Source organism: Schistocerca gregaria, chromosome 2 (genome assembly GCF_023897955.1).
Source record: "Schistocerca gregaria isolate iqSchGreg1 chromosome 2, iqSchGreg1.2, whole genome shotgun sequence".
In the NCBI taxonomy this organism is placed as follows: Eukaryota; Metazoa; Arthropoda; class Insecta; order Orthoptera; family Acrididae; genus Schistocerca; species Schistocerca gregaria.
Genome location: NC_064921.1, coordinates 441,982,239 through 442,002,149, shown reverse-complemented (window position 1 = coordinate 442,002,149; position 19,911 = coordinate 441,982,239). Strand labels below are relative to the sequence as shown.

General features: G+C 48.7%; 22 non-coding genes across 22 annotated transcripts; all 22 read left to right on the top strand.

Moving 5' to 3' along the window:
- The first annotated feature begins 128 nt into the window (after positions 1-128).
- Positions 129-210, top strand: Trnas-gcu (transfer RNA serine (anticodon GCU)). The gene has a single exon. It is a non-coding gene; the product is annotated as a tRNA-Ser (tRNA).
- Positions 211-1,049: 839 nt separating this feature from the next.
- Positions 1,050-1,131, top strand: Trnas-gcu (transfer RNA serine (anticodon GCU)). The gene has a single exon. It is a non-coding gene; the product is annotated as a tRNA-Ser (tRNA).
- A 793-nt stretch (positions 1,132-1,924) lies between these two features.
- Positions 1,925-2,006, top strand: Trnas-gcu (transfer RNA serine (anticodon GCU)). Its single transcript has one exon. It is a non-coding gene; the product is annotated as a tRNA-Ser (tRNA).
- An 839-nt stretch (positions 2,007-2,845) lies between these two features.
- Trnas-gcu (transfer RNA serine (anticodon GCU)) lies at positions 2,846-2,927 on the top strand. Its single transcript has one exon. It is a non-coding gene; the product is annotated as a tRNA-Ser (tRNA).
- An 839-nt stretch (positions 2,928-3,766) lies between these two features.
- Trnas-gcu (transfer RNA serine (anticodon GCU)) lies at positions 3,767-3,848 on the top strand. The gene has a single exon. It is a non-coding gene; the product is annotated as a tRNA-Ser (tRNA).
- An 839-nt stretch (positions 3,849-4,687) lies between these two features.
- On the top strand, positions 4,688-4,769 carry Trnas-gcu (transfer RNA serine (anticodon GCU)). Its single transcript has one exon. It is a non-coding gene; the product is annotated as a tRNA-Ser (tRNA).
- An 839-nt stretch (positions 4,770-5,608) lies between these two features.
- On the top strand, positions 5,609-5,690 carry Trnas-gcu (transfer RNA serine (anticodon GCU)). The gene has a single exon. It is a non-coding gene; the product is annotated as a tRNA-Ser (tRNA).
- Positions 5,691-6,529: 839 nt separating this feature from the next.
- On the top strand, positions 6,530-6,611 carry Trnas-gcu (transfer RNA serine (anticodon GCU)). The gene has a single exon. It is a non-coding gene; the product is annotated as a tRNA-Ser (tRNA).
- An 839-nt stretch (positions 6,612-7,450) lies between these two features.
- Positions 7,451-7,532, top strand: Trnas-gcu (transfer RNA serine (anticodon GCU)). Its single transcript has one exon. It is a non-coding gene; the product is annotated as a tRNA-Ser (tRNA).
- An 839-nt stretch (positions 7,533-8,371) lies between these two features.
- Trnas-gcu (transfer RNA serine (anticodon GCU)) lies at positions 8,372-8,453 on the top strand. Its single transcript has one exon. It is a non-coding gene; the product is annotated as a tRNA-Ser (tRNA).
- Positions 8,454-9,274: 821 nt separating this feature from the next.
- Positions 9,275-9,356, top strand: Trnas-gcu (transfer RNA serine (anticodon GCU)). Its single transcript has one exon. It is a non-coding gene; the product is annotated as a tRNA-Ser (tRNA).
- Positions 9,357-10,195: 839 nt separating this feature from the next.
- Positions 10,196-10,277, top strand: Trnas-gcu (transfer RNA serine (anticodon GCU)). Its single transcript has one exon. It is a non-coding gene; the product is annotated as a tRNA-Ser (tRNA).
- An 839-nt stretch (positions 10,278-11,116) lies between these two features.
- Positions 11,117-11,198, top strand: Trnas-gcu (transfer RNA serine (anticodon GCU)). The gene has a single exon. It is a non-coding gene; the product is annotated as a tRNA-Ser (tRNA).
- Positions 11,199-12,037: 839 nt separating this feature from the next.
- Trnas-gcu (transfer RNA serine (anticodon GCU)) lies at positions 12,038-12,119 on the top strand. The gene has a single exon. It is a non-coding gene; the product is annotated as a tRNA-Ser (tRNA).
- Positions 12,120-12,958: 839 nt separating this feature from the next.
- Trnas-gcu (transfer RNA serine (anticodon GCU)) lies at positions 12,959-13,040 on the top strand. Its single transcript has one exon. It is a non-coding gene; the product is annotated as a tRNA-Ser (tRNA).
- An 839-nt stretch (positions 13,041-13,879) lies between these two features.
- On the top strand, positions 13,880-13,961 carry Trnas-gcu (transfer RNA serine (anticodon GCU)). The gene has a single exon. It is a non-coding gene; the product is annotated as a tRNA-Ser (tRNA).
- An 839-nt stretch (positions 13,962-14,800) lies between these two features.
- Trnas-gcu (transfer RNA serine (anticodon GCU)) lies at positions 14,801-14,882 on the top strand. Its single transcript has one exon. It is a non-coding gene; the product is annotated as a tRNA-Ser (tRNA).
- An 839-nt stretch (positions 14,883-15,721) lies between these two features.
- Trnas-gcu (transfer RNA serine (anticodon GCU)) lies at positions 15,722-15,803 on the top strand. The gene has a single exon. It is a non-coding gene; the product is annotated as a tRNA-Ser (tRNA).
- An 839-nt stretch (positions 15,804-16,642) lies between these two features.
- On the top strand, positions 16,643-16,724 carry Trnas-gcu (transfer RNA serine (anticodon GCU)). The gene has a single exon. It is a non-coding gene; the product is annotated as a tRNA-Ser (tRNA).
- An 839-nt stretch (positions 16,725-17,563) lies between these two features.
- Trnas-gcu (transfer RNA serine (anticodon GCU)) lies at positions 17,564-17,645 on the top strand. Its single transcript has one exon. It is a non-coding gene; the product is annotated as a tRNA-Ser (tRNA).
- An 839-nt stretch (positions 17,646-18,484) lies between these two features.
- Trnas-gcu (transfer RNA serine (anticodon GCU)) lies at positions 18,485-18,566 on the top strand. Its single transcript has one exon. It is a non-coding gene; the product is annotated as a tRNA-Ser (tRNA).
- An 839-nt stretch (positions 18,567-19,405) lies between these two features.
- On the top strand, positions 19,406-19,487 carry Trnas-gcu (transfer RNA serine (anticodon GCU)). Its single transcript has one exon. It is a non-coding gene; the product is annotated as a tRNA-Ser (tRNA).
- Positions 19,488-19,911: the final 424 nt, after the last annotated feature.

Genomic DNA, 19,911 nt, shown 5'->3' with positions numbered 1-19,911 from the left:
GTCGGCTGCACTGCAGCTGGGCATTAGACGTTAACACCGGCCCAGTACGATGTTTTGAAAGCGTTTTCGAATCGACAAATGTCTTCTTTCCGCAAGCGCTCGCCAAAGACACAGCTGTAGTTCCAGCAGACGAGGTGGCCGAGTGGTTAAGGCGTTGGACTGCTAATCCAATGTGCTGTGCACGCGTGGGTTCGAATCCCATCCTCGTCGAAGAATTTTACGTAAAGCACGCGTTTGCGGTCACTCCTTCCCCATGCGAAACGCCTCTCAGTAGTAACAACGAAGCGTGTACGAGGCCGATAGCGTGTGTATGAAATACGAGACAAAAATGCTTACCAGATGAAAGCGCACAACATTCCATAGCGTATGCCCTTCGAATTAAACATCATTTCGAGATGTATAAGCCAATCAAACTTCGGCTCCAGCGAAGAGTATGTCGGTATCTGCGAACGACGAGTTCTTATTTATATTTAAGTGCATACCTGTCGCAGTCATTTTAACGTATCGAGCCTATAATAATCCATCTGTAGCACAACTGTCGCCTCTCGACAGTTTGCTTTGCGTCAGGCCGCCATATACAGAAGCGATTTGGCAGGGCCTACTGGAGAGACTTGACTTTGCAGACATCCGTCGCTAAGGGCCGCCCAAACACCAAGCTCCATCGCAAACAGCAGGACAATCTTGGGCTAGGACGAACGTCAAAACCTTGCAAGTAATATCAGTGTAGCGTATCGAGCTGTACGTTTCGTTGCAGTAAGTCGTGGGAAAGAATGCCCAGCACATTTCTCATGTGCATTAGACGACACTGCATGTCGATACAATGCTTATTCCTGCAGTAAATAAGTGGTCCGGTGATTTTGCCCCGATCGGATATCGACGTGGACGGATGCTGTCATTAAATGACTCTCGAGTGGGAGCTTGGTCGGCTGCACTGCAGCTGGGCATTAGACGTTAACACCGGCCCAGTACGATGTTTTGAAAGCGTTTTCGAATCGACAAATGTCTTCTTTCCGCAAGCGCTCGCCAAAGACACAGCTGTAGTTCCAGCAGACGAGGTGGCCGAGTGGTTAAGGCGTTGGACTGCTAATCCAATGTGCTCTGCACGCGTGGGTTCGAATCCCATCCTCGTCGAAGAATTTTACGTAAAGCACGCGTTTGCGGTCACTCCTTCCCCATGCGAAACGCCTCTCAGTAGTAACAACGAAGCGTGTACGAGGCCGATAGCGTGTGTATGAAATACGAGACAAAAATGCTTACCAGATGAAAGCGCACAACATTCCATAGCGTATGCCCTTCGAATTAAACATCATTTCGAGATGTATAAGCCAATCAAACTTCGGCTCCAGCGAAGAGTATGTCGGTATCTGCGAACGACGAGTTCTTATTTATATTTAAGTGCATACCTGTCGCAGTCATTTTAACGTATCGAGCCTTTGCGTCAGGCCGCCATATACAGAAGCGATTTGGCAGGGCCTACTGGAGAGACTTGACTTTGCAGACATCCGTCGCTAAGGGCCGCCCAAACACCAAGCTCCATCGCAAACAGCAGGACAATCTTGGGCTAGGACGAACGTCAAAACCTTGCAAGTAATATCAGTGTAGCGTATCGAGCTGTACGTTTCGTTGCAGTAAGTCGTGGGAAAGAATGCCCAGCACATTTCTCATGTGCATTAGACGACACTGCATGTCGATACAATGCTTATTCCTGCAGTAAATAAGTGGTCCGGTGATTTTGCCCCGATCGGATATCGACGTGGACGGATGCTGTCATTAAATGACTCGCGAGTGGGAGCTTGGTCGGCTGCACTGCAGCTGGGCATTAGACGTTAACACCGGCCCAGTACGATGTTTTGAAAGCGTTTTCGAATCGACAAATGTCTTCTTTCCGCAAGCGCTCGCCAAAGACACAGCTGTAGTTCCAGCAGACGAGGTGGCCGAGTGGTTAAGGCGTTGGACTGCTAATCCAATGTGCTCTGCACGCGTGGGTTCGAATCCCATCCTCGTCGAAGAATTTTACGTAAAGCACGCGTTTGCGGTCACTCCTTCCCCATGCGAAACGCCTCTCAGTAGTAACAACGAAGCGTGTACGAGGCCGATAGCGTGTGTATGAAATACTAGACAAAAATGCTTACCAGATGAAAGCGCACAACATTCCATAGCGTATGCCCTTCGAATTAAACATCATTTCGAGATGTATAAGCCAATCAAACTTCGGCTCCAGCGAAGAGTATGTCGGTATCTGCGAACGACGAGTTCTTATTTATATTTAAGTGCATACCTGTCGCAGTCATTTTAACGTATCGAGCCTATAATAATCCATCTGTAGCACAACTGTCGCCTCTCGACAGTTTGCTTTGCGTCAGGCCGCCATATACAGAAGCGATTTGGCAGGGCCTACTGGAGAGACTTGACTTTGCAGACATCCGTCGCTAAGGGCCGCCCAAACACCAAGCTCCATCGCAAACAGCAGGACAATCTTGGGCTAGGACGAACGTCAAAACCTTGCAAGTAATATCAGTGTAGCGTATCGAGCTGTACGTTTCGTTGCAGTAAGTCATGGGAAAGAATGCCCAGCACATTTCTCATGTGCATTAGACGACACTGCATGTCGATACAATGCTTATTCCTGCAGTAAATAAGTGGTCCGGTGATTTTGCCCCGATCGGATATCGACGTGGACGGATGCTGTCATTAAATGACTCGCGAGTGGGAGCTTGGTCGGCTGCACTGCAGCTGGGCATTAGACGTTAACACCGGCCCAGTACGATGTTTTGAAAGCGTTTTCGAATCGACAAATGTCTTCTTTCCGCAAGCGCTCGCCAAAGACACAGCTGTAGTTCCAGCAGACGAGGTGGCCGAGTGGTTAAGGCGTTGGACTGCTAATCCAATGTGCTCTGCACGCGTGGGTTCGAATCCCATCCTCGTCGAAGAATTTTACGTAAAGCACGCGTTTGCGGTCACTCCTTCCCCATGCGAAACGCCTCTCAGTAGTAACAACGAAGCGTGTACGAGGCCGATAGCGTGTGTATGAAATACGAGACAAAAATGCTTACCAGATGAAAGCGCACAACATTCCATAGCGTATGCCCTTCGAATTAAACATCATTTCGAGATGTATAAGCCAATCAAACTTCGGCTCCAGCGAAGAGTATGTCGGTATCTGCGAACGACGAGTTCTTATTTATATTTAAGTGCATACCTGTCGCAGTCATTTTAACGTATCGAGCCTATAATAATCCATCTGTAGCACAACTGTCGCCTCTCGACAGTTTGCTTTGCGTCAGGCCGCCATATACAGAAGCGATTTGGCACGGCCTACTGGAGAGACTTGACTTTGCAGACATCCGTCGCTAAGGGCCGCCCAAACACCAAGCTCCATCGCAAACAGCAGGACAATCTTGGGCTAGGACGAACGTCAAAACCTTGCAAGTAATATCAGTGTAGCGTATCGAGCTGTACGTTTCGTTGCAGTAAGTCGTGGGAAAGAATGCCCAGCACATTTCTCATGTGCATTAGACGACACTGCATGTCGATACAATGCTTATTCCTGCAGTAAATAAGTGGTCCGGTGATTTTGCCCCGATCGGATATCGACGTGGACGGATGCTGTCATTAAATGACTCGCGAGTGGGAGCTTGGTCGGCTGCACTGCAGCTGGGCATTAGACGTTAACACCGGCCCAGTACGATGTTTTGAAAGCGTTTTCGAATCGACAAATGTCTTCTTTCCGCAAGCGCTCGCCAAAGACACAGCTGTAGTTCCAGCAGACGAGGTGGCCGAGTGGTTAAGGCGTTGGACTGCTAATCCAATGTGCTCTGCACGCGTGGGTTCGAATCCCATCCTCGTCGAAGAATTTTACGTAAAGCACGCGTTTGCGGTCACTCCTTCCCCATGCGAAACGCCTCTCAGTAGTAACAACGAAGCGTGTACGAGGCCGATAGCGTGTGTATGAAATACGAGACAAAAATGCTTACCAGATGAAAGCGCACAACATTCCATAGCGTATGCCCTTCGAATTAAACATCATTTCGAGATGTATAAGCCAATCAAACTTCGGCTCCAGCGAAGAGTATGTCGGTATCTGCGAACGACGAGTTCTTATTTATATTTAAGTGCATACCTGTCGCAGTCATTTTAACGTATCGAGCCTATAATAATCCATCTGTAGCACAACTGTCGCCTCTCGACAGTTTGCTTTGCGTCAGGCCGCCATATACAGAAGCGATTTGGCAGGGCCTACTGGAGAGACTTGACTTTGCAGACATCCGTCGCTAAGGGCCGCCCAAACACCAAGCTCCATCGCAAACAGCAGGACAATCTTGGGCTAGGACGAACGTCAAAACCTTGCAAGTAATATCAGTGTAGCGTATCGAGCTGTACGTTTCGTTGCAGTAAGTCGTGGGAAAGAATGCCCAACACATTTCTTATGTGCATTAGACGACACTGCATGTCGATACAATGCTTATTCCTGCAGTAAATAAGTGGTCCGGTGATTTTGCCCCGATCGGATATCGACGTGGACGGATGCTGTCATTAAATGACTCGCGAGTGGGAGCTTGGTCGGCTGCACTGCAGCTGGGCATTAGACGTTAACACCGGCCCAGTACGATGTTTTGAAAGCGTTTTCGAATCGACAAATGTCTTCTTTCCGCAAGCGCTCGCCAAAGACACAGCTGTAGTTCCAGCAGACGAGGTGGCCGAGTGGTTAAGGCGTTGGACTGCTAATCCAATGTGCTCTGCACGCGTGAGTTCGAATCCCATCCTCGTCGAAGAATTTTACGTAAAGCACGCGTTTGCGGTCACTCCTTCCCCATGCGAAACGCCTCTCAGTAGTAACAACGAAGCGTGTACGAGGCCGATAGCGTGTGTATGAAATACGAGACAAAAATGCTTACCAGATGAAAGCGCACAACATTCCATAGCGTATGCCCTTCGAATTAAACATCATTTCGAGATGTATAAGCCAATCAAACTTCGGCTCCAGCGAAGAGTATGTCGGTATCTGCGAACGACGAGTTCTTATTTATATTTAAGTGCATACCTGTCGCAGTCATTTTAACGTATCGAGCCTATAATAATCCATCTGTAGCACAACTGTCGCCTCTCGACAGTTTGCTTTGCGTCAGGCCGCCATATACAGAAGCGATTTGGCACGGCCTACTGGAGAGACTTGACTTTGCAGACATCCGTCGCTAAGGGCCGCCCAAACACCAAGCTCCATCGCAAACAGCAGGACAATCTTGGGCTAGGACGAACGTCAAAACCTTGCAAGTAATATCAGTGTAGCGTATCGAGCTGTACGTTTCGTTGCAGTAAGTCGTGGGAAAGAATGCCCAACACATTTCTTATGTGCATTAGACGACACTGCATGTCGATACAATGCTTATTCCTGCAGTAAATAAGTGGTCCGGTGATTTTGCCCCGATCGGATATCGACGTGGACGGATGCTGTCATTAAATGACTCGCGAGTGGGAGCTTGGTCGGCTGCACTGCAGCTGGGCATTAGACGTTAACACCGGCCCAGTACGATGTTTTGAAAGCGTTTTCGAATCGACAAATGTCTTCTTTCCGCAAGCGCTCGCCAAAGACACAGCTGTAGTTCCAGCAGACGAGGTGGCCGAGTGGTTAAGGCGTTGGACTGCTAATCCAATGTGCTCTGCACGCGTGAGTTCGAATCCCATCCTCGTCGAAGAATTTTACGTAAAGCACGCGTTTGCGGTCACTCCTTCCCCATGCGAAACGCCTCTCAGTAGTAACAACGAAGCGTGTACGAGGCCGATAGCGTGTGTATGAAATACGAGACAAAAATGCTTACCAGATGAAAGCGCACAACATTCCATAGCGTATGCCCTTCGAATTAAACATCATTTCGAGATGTATAAGCCAATCAAACTTCGGCTCCAGCGAAGAGTATGTCGGTATCTGCGAACGACGAGTTCTTATTTATATTTAAGTGCATACCTGTCGCAGTCATTTTAACGTATCGAGCCTATAATAATCCATCTGTAGCACAACTGTCGCCTCTCGACAGTTTGCTTTGCGTCAGGCCGCCATATACAGAAGCGATTTGGCAGGGCCTACTGGAGAGACTTGACTTTGCAGACATCCGTCGCTAAGGGCCGCCCAAACACCAAGCTCCATCGCAAACAGCAGGACAATCTTGGGCTAGGACGAACGTCAAAACCTTGCAAGTAATATCAGTGTAGCGTATCGAGCTGTACGTTTCGTTGCAGTAAGTCGTGGGAAAGAATGCCCAGCACATTTCTCATGTGCATTAGACGACACTGCATGTCGATACAATGCTTATTCCTGCAGTAAATAAGTGGTCCGGTGATTTTGCCCCGATCGGATATCGACGTGGACGGATGCTGTCATTAAATGACTCGCGAGTGGGAGCTTGGTCGGCTGCACTGCAGCTGGGCATTAGACGTTAACACCGGCCCAGTACGATGTTTTGAAAGCGTTTTCGAATCGACAAATGTCTTCTTTCCGCAAGCGCTCGCCAAAGACACAGCTGTAGTTCCAGCAGACGAGGTGGCCGAGTGGTTAAGGCGTTGGACTGCTAATCCAATGTGCTCTGCACGCGTGGGTTCGAATCCCATCCTCGTCGAAGAATTTTACGTAAAGCACGCGTTTGCGGTCACTCCTTCCCCATGCGAAACGCCTCTCAGTAGTAACAACGAAGCGTGTACGAGGCCGATAGCGTGTGTATGAAATACGAGACAAAAATGCTTACCAGATGAAAGCGCACAACATTCCATAGCGTATGCCCTTCGAATTAAACATCATTTCGAGATGTATAAGCCAATCAAACTTCGGCTCCAGCGAAGAGCATGTCGGTATCTGCGAACGACGAGTTCTTATTTATATTTAAGTGCATACCTGTCGCAGTCATTTTAACGTATCGAGCCTATAATAATCCATCTGTAGCACAACTGTCGCCTCTCGACAGTTTGCTTTGCGTCAGGCCGCCATATACAGAAGCGATTTGGCAGGGCCTACTGGAGAGACTTGACTTTGCAGACATCCGTCGCTAAGGGCCGCCCAAACACCAAGCTCCATCGCAAACAGCAGGACAATCTTGGGCTAGGACGAACGTCAAAACCTTGCAAGTAATATCAGTGTAGCGTATCGAGCTGTACGTTTCGTTGCAGTAAGTCGTGGGAAAGAATGCCCAACACATTTCTCATGTGCATTAGACGACACTGCATGTCGATACAATGCTTATTCCTGCAGTAAATAAGTGGTCCGGTGATTTTGCCCCGATCGGATATCGACGTGGACGGATGCTGTCATTAAATGACTCGCGAGTGGGAGCTTGGTCGGCTGCACTGCAGCTGGGCATTAGACGTTAACACCGGCCCAGTACGATGTTTTGAAAGCGTTTTCGAATCGACAAATGTCTTCTTTCCGCAAGCGCTCGCCAAAGACACAGCTGTAGTTCCAGCAGACGAGGTGGCCGAGTGGTTAAGGCGTTGGATTGCTAATCCAATGTGCTTTGCACGCGTGGGTTCGAATCCCATCCTCGTCGAAGAATTTTACGTAAAGCACGCGTTTGCGGTCACTCCTTCCCCATGCCAAACGCCTCTCAGTAGTAACAACGAAGCGTGTACGAGGCCGATAGCGTGTGTATGAAATACGAGACAAAAATGCTTACCAGATGAAAGCGCACAACATTCCATAGCGTATGCCCTTCGAATTAAACATCATTTCGAGATGTATAAGCCAATCAAACTTCGGCTCCAGCGAAGAGTATGTCGGTATCTGCGAACGACGAGTTCTTATTTATATTTAAGTGCATACCTGTCGCAGTCATTTTAACGTATCGAGCCTATAATAATCCATCTGTAGCACAACTGTCGCCTCTCGACAGTTTGCTTTGCGTCAGGCCGCCATATACAGAAGCGATTTGGCAGGGCCTACTGGAGAGACTTGACTTTGCAGACATCCGTCGCTAAGGGCCGCCCAAACACCAAGCTCCATCGCAAACAGCAGGACAATCTTGGGCTAGGACGAACGTCAAAACCTTGCAAGTAATATCAGTGTAGCGTATCGAGCTGTACGTTTCGTTGCAGTAAGTCGTGGGAAAGAATGCCCAGCACATTTCTCATGTGCATTAGACGACACTGCATGTCGATACAGTGCTTATTCCTGCAGTAAATAAGTGGTCCGGTGATTTTGCCCCGATCGGATATCGACGTGGACGGATGCTGTCATTAAATGACTCGCGAGTGGGAGCTTGGTCGGCTGCACTGCAGCTGGGCATTAGACGTTAACACCGGCCCAGTACGATGTTTTGAAAGCGTTTTCGAATCGACAAATGTCTTCTTTCCGCAAGCGCTCGCCAAAGACACAGCTGTAGTTCCAGCAGACGAGGTGGCCGAGTGGTTAAGGCGTTGGACTGCTAATCCAATGTGCTCTGCACGCGTGGGTTCGAATCCCATCCTCGTCGAAGAATTTTACGTAAAGCACGCGTTTGCGGTCACTCCTTCCCCATGCGAAACGCCTCTCAGTAGTAACAACGAAGCGTGTACGAGGCCGATAGCGTGTGTATGAAATACGAGACAAAAATGCTTACCAGATGAAAGCGCACAACATTCCATAGCGTATGCCCTTCGAATTAAACATCATTTCGAGATGTATAAGCCAATCAAACTTCGGCTCCAGCGAAGAGTATGTCGGTATCTGCGAACGACGAGTTCTTATTTATATTTAAGTGCATACCTGTCGCAGTCATTTTAACGTATCGAGCCTATAATAATCCATCTGTAGCACAACTGCTTTGCGTCAGGCCGCCATATACAGAAGCGATTTGGCAGGGCCTACTGGAGAGACTTGACTTTGCAGACATCCGTCGCTAAGGGCCGCCCAAACACCAAGCTCCATCGCAAACAGCAGGACAATCTTGGGCTAGGACGAACGTCAAAACCTTGCAAGTAATATCAGTGTAGCGTATCGAGCTGTACGTTTCGTTGCAGTAAGTCGTGGGAAAGAATGCCCAACACATTTCTCATGTGCATTAGACGACACTGCATGTCGATACAATGCTTATTCCTGCAGTAAATAAGTGGTCCGGTGATTTTGCCCCGATCGGATATCGACGTGGACGGATGCTGTCATTAAATGACTCGCGAGTGGGAGCTTGGTCGGCTGCACTGCAGCTGGGCATTAGACGTTAACACCGGCCCAGTACGATGTTTTGAAAGCGTTTTCGAATCGACAAATGTCTTCTTTCCGCAAGCGCTCGCCAAAGACACAGCTGTAGTTCCAGCAGACGAGGTGGCCGAGTGGTTAAGGCGTTGGATTGCTAATCCAATGTGCTCTGCACGCGTGGGTTCGAATCCCATCCTCGTCGAAGAATTTTACGTAAAGCACGCGTTTGCGGTCACTCCTTCCCCATGCGAAACGCCTCTCAGTAGTAACAACGAAGCGTGTACGAGGCCGATAGCGTGTGTATGAAATACGAGACAAAAATGCTTACCAGATGAAAGCGCACAACATTCCATAGCGTATGCCCTTCGAATTAAACATCATTTCGAGATGTATAAGCCAATCAAACTTCGGCTCCAGCGAAGAGTATGTCGGTATCTGCGAACGACGAGTTCTTATTTATATTTAAGTGCATACCTGTCGCAGTCATTTTAACGTATCGAGCCTATAATAATCCATCTGTAGCACAACTGTCGCCTCTCGACAGTTTGCTTTGCGTCAGGCCGCCATATACAGAAGCGATTTGGCAGGGCCTACTGGAGAGACTTGACTTTGCAGACATCCGTCGCTAAGGGCCGCCCAAACACCAAGCTCCATCGCAAACAGCAGGACAATCTTGGGCTAGGACGAACGTCAAAACCTTGCAAGTAATATCAGTGTAGCGTATCGAGCTGTACGTTTCGTTGCAGTAAGTCGTGGGAAAGAATGCCCAGCACATTTCTCATGTGCATTAGACGACACTGCATGTCGATACAATGCTTATTCCTGCAGTAAATAAGTGGTCCGGTGATTTTGCCCCGATCGGATATCGACGTGGACGGATGCTGTCATTAAATGACTCGCGAGTGGGAGCTTGGTCGGCTGCACTGCAGCTGGGCATTAGACGTTAACACCGGCCCAGTACGATGTTTTGAAAGCGTTTTCGAATCGACAAATGTCTTCTTTCCGCAAGCGCTCGCCAAAGACACAGCTGTAGTTCCAGCAGACGAGGTGGCCGAGTGGTTAAGGCGTTGGACTGCTAATCCAATGTGCTCTGCACGCGTGGGTTCGAATCCCATCCTCGTCGAAGAATTTTACGTAAAGCACGCGTTTGCGGTCACTCCTTCCCCATGCGAAACGCCTCTCAGTAGTAACAACGAAGCGTGTACGAGGCCGATAGCGTGTGTATGAAATACGAGACAAAAATGCTTACCAGATGAAAGCGCACAACATTCCATAGCGTATGCCCTTCGAATTAAACATCATTTCGAGATGTATAAGCCAATCAAACTTCGGCTCCAGCGAAGAGTATGTCGGTATCTGCGAACGACGAGTTCTTATTTATATTTAAGTGCATACCTGTCGCAGTCATTTTAACGTATCGAGCCTATAATAATCCATCTGTAGCACAACTGTCGCCTCTCGACAGTTTGCTTTGCGTCAGGCCGCCATATACAGAAGCGATTTGGCAGGGCCTACTGGAGAGACTTGACTTTGCAGACATCCGTCGCTAAGGGCCGCCCAAACACCAAGCTCCATCGCAAACAGCAGGACAATCTTGGGCTAGGACGAACGTCAAAACCTTGCAAGTAATATCAGTGTAGCGTATCGAGCTGTACGTTTCGTTGCAGTAAGTCGTGGGAAAGAATGCCCAACACATTTCTTATGTGCATTAGACGACACTGCATGTCGATACAATGCTTATTCCTGCAGTAAATAAGTGGTCCGGTGATTTTGCCCCGATCGGATATCGACGTGGACGGATGCTGTCATTAAATGACTCGCGAGTGGGAGCTTGGTCGGCTGCACTGCAGCTGGGCATTAGACGTTAACACCGGCCCAGTACGATGTTTTGAAAGCGTTTTCGAATCGACAAATGTCTTCTTTCCGCAAGCGCTCGCCAAAGACACAGCTGTAGTTCCAGCAGACGAGGTGGCCGAGTGGTTAAGGCGTTGGACTGCTAATCCAATGTGCTCTGCACGCGTGAGTTCGAATCCCATCCTCGTCGAAGAATTTTACGTAAAGCACGCGTTTGCGGTCACTCCTTCCCCATGCGAAACGCCTCTCAGTAGTAACAACGAAGCGTGTACGAGGCCGATAGCGTGTGTATGAAATACGAGACAAAAATGCTTACCAGATGAAAGCGCACAACATTCCATAGCGTATGCCCTTCGAATTAAACATCATTTCGAGATGTATAAGCCAATCAAACTTCGGCTCCAGCGAAGAGTATGTCGGTATCTGCGAACGACGAGTTCTTATTTATATTTAAGTGCATACCTGTCGCAGTCATTTTAACGTATCGAGCCTATAATAATCCATCTGTAGCACAACTGTCGCCTCTCGACAGTTTGCTTTGCGTCAGGCCGCCATATACAGAAGCGATTTGGCAGGGCCTACTGGAGAGACTTGACTTTGCAGACATCCGTCGCTAAGGGCCGCCCAAACACCAAGCTCCATCGCAAACAGCAGGACAATCTTGGGCTAGGACGAACGTCAAAACCTTGCAAGTAATATCAGTGTAGCGTATCGAGCTGTACGTTTCGTTGCAGTAAGTCGTGGGAAAGAATGCCCAGCACATTTCTCATGTGCATTAGACGACACTGCATGTCGATACAATGCTTATTCCTGCAGTAAATAAGTGGTCCGGTGATTTTGCCCCGATCGGATATCGACGTGGACGGATGCTGTCATTAAATGACTCGCGAGTGGGAGCTTGGTCGGCTGCACTGCAGCTGGGCATTAGACGTTAACACCGGCCCAGTACGATGTTTTGAAAGCGTTTTCGAATCGACAAATGTCTTCTTTCCGCAAGCGCTCGCCAAAGACACAGCTGTAGTTCCAGCAGACGAGGTGGCCGAGTGGTTAAGGCGTTGGATTGCTAATCCAATGTGCTTTGCACGCGTGGGTTCGAATCCCATCCTCGTCGAAGAATTTTACGTAAAGCACGCGTTTGCGGTCACTCCTTCCCCATGCGAAACGCCTCTCAGTAGTAACAACGAAGCGTGTACGAGGCCGATAGCGTGTGTATGAAATACGAGACAAAAATGCTTACCAGATGAAAGCGCACAACATTCCATAGCGTATGCCCTTCGAATTAAACATCATTTCGAGATGTATAAGCCAATCAAACTTCGGCTCCAGCGAAGAGTATGTCGGTATCTGCGAACGACGAGTTCTTATTTATATTTAAGTGCATACCTGTCGCAGTCATTTTAACGTATCGAGCCTATAATAATCCATCTGTAGCACAACTGTCGCCTCTCGACAGTTTGCTTTGCGTCAGGCCGCCATATACAGAAGCGATTTGGCAGGGCCTACTGGAGAGACTTGACTTTGCAGACATCCGTCGCTAAGGGCCGCCCAAACACCAAGCTCCATCGCAAACAGCAGGACAATCTTGGGCTAGGACGAACGTCAAAACCTTGCAAGTAATATCAGTGTAGCGTATCGAGCTGTACGTTTCGTTGCAGTAAGTCGTGGGAAAGAATGCCCAGCACATTTCTCATGTGCATTAGACGACACTGCATGTCGATACAATGCTTATTCCTGCAGTAAATAAGTGGTCCGGTGATTTTGCCCCGATCGGATATCGACGTGGACGGATGCTGTCATTAAATGACTCGCGAGTGGGAGCTTGGTCGGCTGCACTGCAGCTGGGCATTAGACGTTAACACCGGCCCAGTACGATGTTTTGAAAGCGTTTTCGAATCGACAAATGTCTTCTTTCCGCAAGCGCTCGCCAAAGACACAGCTGTAGTTCCAGCAGACGAGGTGGCCGAGTGGTTAAGGCGTTGGACTGCTAATCCAATGTGCTCTGCACGCGTGGGTTCGAATCCCATCCTCGTCGAAGAATTTTACGTAAAGCACGCGTTTGCGGTCACTCCTTCCCCATGCGAAACGCCTCTCAGTAGTAACAACGAAGCGTGTACGAGGCCGATAGCGTGTGTATGAAATACGAGACAAAAATGCTTACCAGATGAAAGCGCACAACATTCCATAGCGTATGCCCTTCGAATTAAACATCATTTCGAGATGTATAAGCCAATCAAACTTCGGCTCCAGCGAAGAGTATGTCGGTATCTGCGAACGACGAGTTCTTATTTATATTTAAGTGCATACCTGTCGCAGTCATTTTAACGTATCGAGCCTATAATAATCCATCTGTAGCACAACTGTCGCCTCTCGACAGTTTGCTTTGCGTCAGGCCGCCATATACAGAAGCGATTTGGCAGGGCCTACTGGAGAGACTTGACTTTGCAGACATCCGTCGCTAAGGGCCGCCCAAACACCAAGCTCCATCGCAAACAGCAGGACAATCTTGGGCTAGGACGAACGTCAAAACCTTGCAAGTAATATCAGTGTAGCGTATCGAGCTGTACGTTTCGTTGCAGTAAGTCGTGGGAAAGAATGCCCAGCACATTTCTCATGTGCATTAGACGACACTGCATGTCGATACAATGCTTATTCCTGCAGTAAATAAGTGGTCCGGTGATTTTGCCCCGATCGGATATCGACGTGGACGGATGCTGTCATTAAATGACTCGCGAGTGGGAGCTTGGTCGGCTGCACTGCAGCTGGGCATTAGACGTTAACACCGGCCCAGTACGATGTTTTGAAAGCGTTTTCGAATCGACAAATGTCTTCTTTCCGCAAGCGCTCGCCAAAGACACAGCTGTAGTTCCAGCAGACGAGGTGGCCGAGTGGTTAAGGCGTTGGATTGCTAATCCAATGTGCTCTGCACGCGTGGGTTCGAATCCCATCCTCGTCGAAGAATTTTACGTAAAGCACGCGTTTGCGGTCACTCCTTCCCCATGCGAAACGCCTCTCAGTAGTAACAACGAAGCGTGTACGAGGCCGATAGCGTGTGTATGAAATACGAGACAAAAATGCTTACCAGATGAAAGCGCACAACATTCCATAGCGTATGCCCTTCGAATTAAACATCATTTCGAGATGTATAAGCCAATCAAACTTCGGCTCCAGCGAAGAGTATGTCGGTATCTGCGAACGACGAGTTCTTATTTATATTTAAGTGCATACCTGTCGCAATCATTTTAACGTATCGAGCCTATAATAATCCATCTGTAGCACAACTGTCGCCTCTCGACAGTTTGCTTTGCGTCAGGCCGCCATATACAGAAGCGATTTGGCAGGGCCTACTGGAGAGACTTGACTTTGCAGACATCCGTCGCTAAGGGCCGCCCAAACACCAAGCTCCATCGCAAACAGCAGGACAATCTTGGGCTAGGACGAACGTCAAAACCTTGCAAGTAATATCAGTGTAGCGTATCGAGCTGTACGTTTCGTTGCAGTAAGTCGTGGGAAAGAATGCCCAGCACATTTCTCATGTGCATTAGACGACACTGCATGTCGATACAATGCTTATTCCTGCAGTAAATAAGTGGTCCGGTGATTTTGCCCCGATCGGATATCGACGTGGACGGATGCTGTCATTAAATGACTCGCGAGTGGGAGCTTGGTCGGCTGCACTGCAGCTGGGCATTAGACGTTAACACCGGCCCAGTACGATGTTTTGAAAGCGTTTTCGAATCGACAAATGTCTTCTTTCCGCAAGCGCTCGCCAAAGACACAGCTGTAGTTCCAGCAGACGAGGTGGCCGAGTGGTTAAGGCGTTGGACTGCTAATCCAATGTGCTCTGCACGCGTGGGTTCGAATCCCATCCTCGTCGAAGAATTTTACGTAAAGCACGCGTTTGCGGTCACTCCTTCCCCATGCGAAACGCCTCTCAGTAGTAACAACGAAGCGTGTACGAGGCCGATAGCGTGTGTATGAAATACGAGACAAAAATGCTTACCAGATGAAAGCGCACAACATTCCATAGCGTATGCCCTTCGAATTAAACATCATTTCGAGATGTATAAGCCAATCAAACTTCGGCTCCAGCGAAGAGTATGTCGGTATCTGCGAACGACGAGTTCTTATTTATATTTAAGTGCATACCTGTCGCAGTCATTTTAACGTATCGAGCCTATAATAATCCATCTGTAGCACAACTGTCGCCTCTCGACAGTTTGCTTTGCGTCAGGCCGCCATATACAGAAGCGATTTGGCAGGGCCTACTGGAGAGACTTGACTTTGCAGACATCCGTCGCTAAGGGCCGCCCAAACACCAAGCTCCATCGCAAACAGCAGGACAATCTTGGGCTAGGACGAACGTCAAAACCTTGCAAGTAATATCAGTGTAGCGTATCGAGCTGTACGTTTCGTTGCAGTAAGTCGTGGGAAAGAATGCCCAGCACATTTCTCATGTGCATTAGACGACACTGCATGTCGATACAATGCTTATTCCTGCAGTAAATAAGTGGTCCGGTGATTTTGCCCCGATCGGATATCGACGTGGACGGATGCTGTCATTAAATGACTCGCGAGTGGGAGCTTGGTCGGCTGCACTGCAGCTGGGCATTAGACGTTAACACCGGCCCAGTACGATGTTTTGAAAGCGTTTTCGAATCGACAAATGTCTTCTTTCCGCAAGCGCTCGCCAAAGACACAGCTGTAGTTCCAGCAGACGAGGTGGCCGAGTGGTTAAGGCGTTGGACTGCTAATCCAATGTGCTCTGCACGCGTGGGTTCGAATCCCATCCTCGTCGAAGAATTTTACGTAAAGCACGCGTTTGCGGTCACTCCTTCCCCATGCGAAACGCCTCTCAGTAGTAACAACGAAGCGTGTACGAGGCCGATAGCGTGTGTATGAAATACGAGACAAAAATGCTTACCAGATGAAAGCGCACAACATTCCATAGCGTATGCCCTTCGAATTAAACATCATTTCGAGATGTATAAGCCAATCAAACTTCGGCTCCAGCGAAGAGTATGTCGGTATCTGCGAACGACGAGTTCTTATTTATATTTAAGTGCATACCTGTCGCAGTCATTTTAACGTATCGAGCCTATAATAATCCATCTGTAGCACAACTGTCGCCTCTCGACAGTTTGCTTTGCGTCAGGCCGCCATATACAGAAGCGATTTGGCAGGGCCTACTGGAGAGACTTGACTTTGCAGACATCCGTCGCTAAGGGCCGCCCAAACACCAAGCTCCATCGCAAACAGCAGGACAATCTTGGGCTAGGACGAACGTCAAAACCTTGCAAGTAATATCAGTGTAGCGTATCGAGCTGTACGTTTCGTTGCAGTAAGTCGTGGGAAAGAATGCCCAGCACATTTCTCATGTGCATTAGACGACACTGCATGTCGATACAATGCTTATTCCTGCAGTAAATAAGTGGTCCGGTGATTTTGCCCCGATCGGATATCGACGTGGACGGATGCTGTCATTAAATGACTCGCGAGTGGGAGCTTGGTCGGCTGCACTGCAGCTGGGCATTAGACGTTAACACCGGCCCAGTACGATGTTTTGAAAGCGTTTTCGAATCGACAAATGTCTTCTTTCCGCAAGCGCTCGCCAAAGACACAGCTGTAGTTCCAGCAGACGAGGTGGCCGAGTGGTTAAGGCGTTGGATTGCTAATCCAATGTGCTCTGCACGCGTGGGTTCGAATCCCATCCTCGTCGAAGAATTTTACGTAAAGCACGCGTTTGCGGTCACTCCTTCCCCATGCGAAACGCCTCTCAGTAGTAACAACGAAGCGTGTACGAGGCCGATAGCGTGTGTATGAAATACGAGACAAAAATGCTTACCAGATGAAAGCGCACAACATTCCATAGCGTATGCCCTTCGAATTAAACATCATTTCGAGATGTATAAGCCAATCAAACTTCGGCTCCAGCGAAGAGTATGTCGGTATCTGCGAACGACGAGTTCTTATTTATATTTAAGTGCATACCTGTCGCAGTCATTTTAACGTATCGAGCCTATAATAATCCATCTGTAGCACAACTGTCGCCTCTCGACAGTTTGCTTTGCGTCAGGCCGCCATATACAGAAGCGATTTGGCACGGCCTACTGGAGAGACTTGACTTTGCAGACATCCGTCGCTAAGGGCCGCCCAAACACCAAGCTCCATCGCAAACAGCAGGACAATCTTGGGCTAGGACGAACGTCAAAACCTTGCAAGTAATATCAGTGTAGCGTATCGAGCTGTACGTTTCGTTGCAGTAAGTCGTGGGAAAGAATGCCCAGCACATTTCTCATGTGCATTAGACGACACTGCATGTCGATACAATGCTTATTCCTGCAGTAAATAAGTGGTCCGGTGATTTTGCCCCGATCGGATATCGACGTGGACGGATGCTGTCATTAAATGACTCGCGAGTGGGAGCTTGGTCGGCTGCACTGCAGCTGGGCATTAGACGTTAACACCGGCCCAGTACGATGTTTTGAAAGCGTTTTCGAATCGACAAATGTCTTCTTTCCGCAAGCGCTCGCCAAAGACACAGCTGTAGTTCCAGCAGACGAGGTGGCCGAGTGGTTAAGGCGTTGGACTGCTAATCCAATGTGCTCTGCACGCGTGGGTTCGAATCCCATCCTCGTCGAAGAATTTTACGTAAAGCACGCGTTTGCGGTCACTCCTTCCCCATGCGAAACGCCTCTCAGTAGTAACAACGAAGCGTGTACGAGGCCGATAGCGTGTGTATGAAATACGAGACAAAAATGCTTACCAGATGAAAGCGCACAACATTCCATAGCGTATGCCCTTCGAATTAAACATCATTTCGAGATGTATAAGCCAATCAAACTTCGGCTCCAGCGAAGAGTATGTCGGTATCTGCGAACGACGAGTTCTTATTTATATTTAAGTGCATACCTGTCGCAGTCATTTTAACGTATCGAGCCTATAATAATCCATCTGTAGCACAACTGTCGCCTCTCGACAGTTTGCTTTGCGTCAGGCCGCCATATACAGAAGCGATTTGGCAGGGCCTACTGGAGAGACTTGACTTTGCAGACATCCGTCGCTAAGGGCCGCCCAAACACCAAGCTCCATCGCAAACAGCAGGACAATCTTGGGCTAGGACGAACGTCAAAACCTTGCAAGTAATATCAGTGTAGCGTATCGAGCTGTACGTTTCGTTGCAGTAAGTCGTGGGAAAGAATGCCCAGCACATTTCTCATGTGCATTAGACGACACTGCATGTCGATACAATGCTTATTCCTGCAGTAAATAAGTGGTCCGGTGATTTTGCCCCGATCGGATATCGACGTGGACGGATGCTGTCATTAAATGACTCGCGAGTGGGAGCTTGGTCGGCTGCACTGCAGCTGGGCATTAGACGTTAACACCGGCCCAGTACGATGTTTTGAATGCGTTTTCGAATCGACAAATGTCTTCTTTCCGCAAGCGCTCGCCAAAGACACAGCTGTAGTTCCAGCAGACGAGGTGGCCGAGTGGTTAAGGCGTTGGACTGCTAATCCAATGTGCTCTGCACGCGTGGGTTCGAATCCCATCCTCGTCGAAGAATTTTACGTAAAGCACGCGTTTGCGGTCACTCCTTCCCCATGCGAAACGCCTCTCAGTAGTAACAACGAAGCGTGTACGAGGCCGATAGCGTGTGTATGAAATACGAGACAAAAATGCTTACCAGATGAAAGCGCACAACATTCCATAGCGTATGCCCTTCGAATTAAACATCATTTCGAGATGTATAAGCCAATCAAACTTCGGCTCCAGCGAAGAGTATGTCGGTATCTGCGAACGACGAGTTCTTATTTATATTTAAGTGCATACCTGTCGCAGTCATTTTAACGTATCGAGCCTATAATAATCCATCTGTAGCACAACTGTCGCCTCTCGACAGTTTGCTTTGCGTCAGGCCGCCATATACAGAAGCGATTTGGCAGGGCCTACTGGAGAGACTTGACTTTGCAGACATCCGTCGCTAAGGGCCGCCCAAACACCAAGCTCCATCGCAAACAGCAGGACAATCTTGGGCTAGGACGAACGTCAAAACCTTGCAAGTAATATCAGTGTAGCGTATCGAGCTGTACGTTTCGTTGCAGTAAGTCGTGGGAAAGAATGCCCAGCACATTTCTCATGTGCATTAGACGACACTGCATGTCGATACAATGCTTATTCCTGCAGTAAATAAGTGGTCCGGTGATTTTGCCCCGATCGGATATCGACGTGGACGGATGCTGTCATTAAATGACTCGCGAGTGGGAGCTTGGTCGGCTGCACTGCAGCTGGGCATTAGACGTTAACACCGGCCCAGTACGATGTTTTGAAAGCGTTTTCGAATCGACAAATGTCTTCTTTCCGCAAGCGCTCGCCAAAGACACAGCTGTAGTTCCAGCAGACGAGGTGGCCGAGTGGTTAAGGCGTTGGACTGCTAATCCAATGTGCTCTGCACGCGTGGGTTCGAATCCCATCCTCGTCGAAGAATTTTACGTAAAGCACGCGTTTGCGGTCACTCCTTCCCCATGCGAAACGCCTCTCAGTAGTAACAACGAAGCGTGTACGAGGCCGATAGCGTGTGTATGAAATACGAGACAAAAATGCTTACCAGATGAAAGCGCACAACATTCCATAGCGTATGCCCTTCGAATTAAACATCATTTCGAGATGTATAAGCCAATCAAACTTCGGCTCCAGCGAAGAGTATGTCGGTATCTGCGAACGACGAGTTCTTATTTATATTTAAGTGCATACCTGTCGCAGTCATTTTAACGTATCGAGCCTATAATAATCCATCTGTAGCACAACTGTCGCCTCTCGACAGTTTGCTTTGCGTCAGGCCGCCATATACAGAAGCGATTTGGCAGGGCCTACTGGAGAGACTTGACTTTGCAGACATCCGTCGC